Genomic DNA, 5929 nt, shown 5'->3' with positions numbered 1-5929 from the left:
TTTTGGCAAGTTGCTATATCAGAGAAGGATAAATTCAAAACAACTTTCACTGTCCCAGCCGGAAATTATGAATGGAATGTGATGCCTTCCAGCCTCAAGCATGCACCATCCAAGTCTTAGAAGGTGATGGACTCTATATTCAAACCCTTCATCGATTGGCTAATTGTGTATATAGATGATATACTTATTTTTTTTAAAAAATTGCAAGATCATTTTAAACATATACAGACCTTTGTAAATAGAATAAAGAGCAATGGTCTTGTATTAAGAAAAAAGAAAATCGAAGTCTTTTAGACTTCCAATAAATTTCTTCAACATACTATATTCAATGGCCAAATCTCCTTGCAAAAACATGCTCTGGAATTCTCTAACAAATTCCCAGACATCATTACAAACAAGACACAGCAACAAAGATTTCGTGGTTGTTTAAATTACATAAGTAATTTCTATCAAGATTGTGCTAAGGACAGAAGCTTATTAAATCAGAGGTTGTGCAAAAATCCTGAACCATGGACTCCAATCCATACTAGAGCAGTTCAAAAGATTAAAGCCAAAGTCAGAAACCTTCCCATACTATATATATTTGATGATGCAGCTTATAAGATTGTAGAATTCGATGCCAGCAATATCGGATGGGGGGGTATATTAAAACAGAAAAAAGATAATGAAGAACAGGTTATCCAGTTCGCTTCAGGAACATGGAACCCCACTGAGAAAAGATATTCTACTATAGAAAAAGAGGTGAAAGTAGCATGGAATAGCATCGACAAATTCGAGATCCATTTGGTCAATAAATCATTTCTTCTCAGGACAAATGCATCTGCCCTTAAGAAAGTGCTTAATAAATATATCAAGAAGCCTAGAGAAGCCAAATTCGCGAGATGGCAATCCCTCTTTGCCAGTTTTGATTTTGAAGTAGAAAACATCAAAGTAGACAACTATCTACCTTATTTTCTCAGTCGAGAATACATACAAGCCTAGCCACAAGAACAAGAACATGTTTTTGTTATTGTTACTGAATGGGACCCAGATAAACAACAAGAAATTCTCAGAACTATCAAAGAAGACCAAAGTTGGGAAGACTACAAGAATAACTTGAAGCCAACCTGGAAGCTAAGACAAACAAAAGTCATAGATGCAGATCTACAGCCACATACATATATTTTACACCTAGTGCCTGAAAGAAGAGTATTTCCCAAGGGAAATTGTTGGATCCATGATATGGTGTATACCAACAGTATGGTTGCAGCTCACCAAGCAGAAGAGGCACTACAAAATAATTTCCATGACATCGCAATGATCTGGTCTAAAGGAGGAAGACAAATAAATATTTATTATAGATATTTTGTCATCAACAAAACCGGAAACATAGATTGGACAATCACCATAAATTCTCCTATCTTATGGCCACAAAATAACCCTAATATTATTTTTCTTGACACTGTCTTTAATTTTGCAGGTTATAAAAAATTATGGTGGGATCTCCTAAACGTTGATGGAAAGAAAGAGACTCATTTTACAAAATCAAAATTTGGGTCAATTAGGACCATGCAAAGAAATCAATTTTCAGGATGGTTAGGTGACTAGTGGAAAGATTTTGGAGTAAATTACACTACTATAGATCCAATCTTTTATGAAAGTTATTTTCAGATGTCATGTTGACAAATGCTTCCACAAAAATGCCATTGAGTGTTTTCATATTCCTTGTACCACGGTGAGTGACCTGCTGAATTATCCAGACCACCATATACTACAACAATTTATGGCTATGCATGATGAATGGCTAGTCATGGCTAAAATAAAGCATCAATATGTGCTGAATAAGCCTATGATAGTCCGGCAGATCTATACAAAGGCATGGGACGCCCTCATTTATCCCAGAAATAGGTTTCCGGGAATTACAGCTCTTTGTGAATCGTACTACAATGCTAGTCCTTCTACATAAAAAGGTTTCCGTGGGTTTATCGAGAAAGCTCCACCGTGTAATTATGTTGTCCAGTCATGAGGACTATTCATGGCTAGTTTCCTCGTGGGCCTTAACTGTTTAAAAGGCATCCACATTGTAGATAAGATGCTTTCCGTAGGATTGACTGTAATCTTGTAATAGGAAAAAGATTCTTTAGTCACGAGACTCGAAGCACTTCTCCAACTTTTGGTGGATATTGAACCACATCTATGCGATAGATAGAATCTTTCATACTCAACTTGTTGGTCCGATAGTCGGATGTTTGTCCCCTCTTCTTCCTATAAAACGAAGGGAGTCAGACTCATTCGGGGATCGAGAGTTGGAGTTATTGTGTCTTTTGGAGTTGAGAGTCGAGAGCTTCTCCTACTCTGCAACTGCGGACATTAAGTCTGATCTGCTTGCATCATGAGAGGAAGTCAAGTCTTTAGGTGATCTGAGAAGCCTGCGCATTAGTGTGAGAGCACTGGTGAGAACCTAAAGTGGCCAGATCATTAGTGTGTCAGTCTATATGTGTGTTTTGAGTGTATGTTCAAAGACAGAGTCTATGTAATCACCAGGTAGCCTCCAGTAAGCTATCTCAGTATTGAGTAGCAACAGTCTAGTAAATGCGAACACAGTCCATCTCTGGTATGAACAGACTGTAAATCTAGTGTAATCCATATCTGAAAAAAATTAATAAAAGAGTGTTATTTCATTTTCCGCTTCTGAGTACTGTGTGCTTTAATCTGTGTTGCTGAGATAGTAATTCTTGCATAAAAGTTCGTCACTACATCAACCAGCCGAAGTGATGCCAAAGACCGTGGAAGGCAAAGGGTGTCGTTGTGAAGGTCACAGAGTGCGTGAAAGGTTACTGTTAGTTTTGAGTTCATAACAGCAAGAAAGAAGAGGCTCAACGAGGCTAAGAGTGAGGAGACTCAGCAAAATGCACTACTGTAGCACTACTGTAGTTGCACTATAGGTAAAATTGCAAGCTTCATTGAAAGCCCCTGCTTCAAATTGGTATCAGAGCCAATAACGTTTGGTTTGTCGGGTCATTACTCATTTTATTTCATCACTCTATATAAAATGGATCCAATTAGAAAGTCTGTTTGATACTGTGATATATAAGAGAAAGAGTCATCTGCTCAAGAAAATCCCCTTCAAAATATGTTTTCCATTGCGTCTAGTAAGGTTTCAAATTCTGTTGAACTTGAATACGAAGAAAGCCAACCCTCTGCTAGATCGAAACTACCTTCAATTAATTCTTTAGAAGTCTATACAGATCTATCTACCACATATAGATATTTTACACCTAGTGCCTGAAAAAAGAATATTTCCCAAGGGAAATCATTAGATCCATGATATGGTGTATACCAGAAATATAGCTGCAGCTCACCAAGCAAAAGAGGCATTACAAAATAATTTCCAATATCCTTTGTTTCTCATCCCAGTAACAATACTCTTTATTTAGATAACCTTTTAATGCATTTTATTTACTACAACGAATTTATTAACTCAAGGTGAAACAATCGCTCAACAAACACTCAAGTACATTTGATATCATTGCAATTTATTCCTGAAATTCAATGTTGTGATTTTCAAAGCCCCGCATTAGTTATGTGTTTGCACCAATTCCCGTGTAACTCTGTGAAATGGACATAGAATCATAATTTCGAATTAATATTAATTATTATTTGACTTGTATTAATTTTTATCTTTATAATGGGCTATTTATTATTTTATTTTGATGTAATTTGTTATTTAATAAAAAAATAATGTAGATTTTGTTATTTAATGAAAAAATAAATGTAAAATTAGAAATACAAATTTAATTTGTAATTTTTGATATTTAATAAAAAAAATTATTAATATTATAATAATTATTTATTTTAAATTTAATTTTAAAATGTGATCATGTAAGTTTGTTTTATACTATGTTATATGATTTTTTCCATTTTAGAAAAAGTTGTGTTTTATTTTATTTTATTTAATGATGTAAAATTTAATTTTGTAAAATTTTAATATAATAAATAATAAATAATAAATTAATTTCCTTATTTGAAAAAATTAATAAATAATTAATTATAAATAATATAAAATATTTTTTATTAATAAAATTTAAATCAATTAATTAATCTAATATAATATTTTGAATAGAATTAAATTAAATAAAATAACCTTTATTTAAGATAATATTGTACTTAGTTGAAGAGAATATTGAAAATATAATGAAGGCTTGATGATGGATGAGTTACCATCAAAAATATTAGACTGATCACAAATAATACACAGTTCTATCTCATAAATCTCCAACAACAATATGAATAACTATGGAAGTGTCCATTGTGAAAACTTTAAAGGCAAATTGGAAATATTGTCTAAAAATTAACCATACAATCTTGCTCGTTTATATAATGATTAGGATATTTTTTCATTTTGAAAAAGTTATATCATGTATTTTATTTTATATAACCATATAAATCATATAACCATATAAATCCTAATAGTATAAAAAAATTAATATAATATATATTAAATTAATTAATATAATTTAAAAAAAAAAAATTGAATAATTTAAATTTTTTTTTATTAATGAAATTAAATTAATTAAAATAATGTTAACTCAATTTGATATTGTATTTAATTGAAACTAAAATTGGAAAAAAATATTTAAATGTTTTAAAATTAAGTAATTTAAAATAATTATAAGATTAAATTTAAAAAATATATATTTTTTGAAATGTTAAAAATTACAAATTAATTTTGTATTTATTTTTTTATTAAATAATAAAATCTACATTTATTTTTTTATTAAATAACAAATGACATCAAAATAACATAATAAATAACCAATCACTTACAAACTACAATTTGTAAAGACAAAAATAATACAAATCAAATCATAACTAAATTTCATGGGAAATTATGATTTGAATGTTGAAATTAATATTTGTGATCTGCCCAAAGTTTTGGATAGTAACTCTATCCATCATCAAGGACCAAAGAGCTTTCATTATATTTTCTTATCTTTAGTTAACATTATTTTAATTTATTTAATTTTATTGACAATATTATTTTAGATTATTTAACTTATTTAATTTTTATTAATAAAAAATATTTTAAGTATTTTATAGTTAATTACTTATTAAATTTTGAATTATATAGATTATTTTGTTATTTATTATATTAAAATTTATAAAATCAAAATTTATATCATTAAATAAAATAAAATGGAACACAACTTTTTTCAAAATGAGAAAAGGTTATACAACATAGTGTAAAACAAAATTGCATGATCACATTCTAGAAAACATTTTTGATAAGATTTTAAAGCTTATGGTCATATTGGAAATAAAATTTCATTAAAAAAAGGCTTGTACATTATTTTTGTAAGTTGTGTGATCACATTATAGAAAACATTTCCTATTTGATTTTAAAGCCTATGAGCATATCACAAAAAAAAAGCGTTGTACATTACTTTTTTTATTATCATTATGTCTGGTGTGGCGTAGCAGGAATTGCCCATTTGGTAATAGGTTGGTCAATAAGGTTGAATTACAAATAACCAAATACCTCAATTTACCAATCACTAGAATCTGAATTGATCCGATTCTAAATCTTAATACTAACTTGAATTTAATATTTTTATTTTTATTTTTATTGAATTATATTTAAACTAAGCGACAAACACTAGCTATTGTATAGCCTTTGTTATTATTATTATTATTCATTGGCTAACTATGTCTTGAATTGACATTTTTCGCATTGAGTTTATAAACCATGCATAGCATGTAATCATTAAAAGCATTAGTGCAACATCATGAGAAAAAATGTAAAAAAACACCATCATAAACATAATATATATATCATAATTCTTTTAAATTAATTATAAAACTCAAAAAAATAGAAAAAATATGACCCTTTTTTTACCTTACCCATGTTTTATTTCTTTCATTATGTGATTTAACAATGGCCTAGTCTTTC

Source organism: Pinus tabuliformis, chromosome 1_1, assembly GCF_031772625.1.
Source record: "Pinus tabuliformis cultivar Carrire ecotype Pingquan chromosome 1_1, CPIR1, whole genome shotgun sequence".
NCBI lineage: Eukaryota > Viridiplantae > Streptophyta > Pinopsida > Pinales > Pinaceae > Pinus > Pinus tabuliformis.
Note: the sequence above shows the minus strand (reverse complement) of the source record.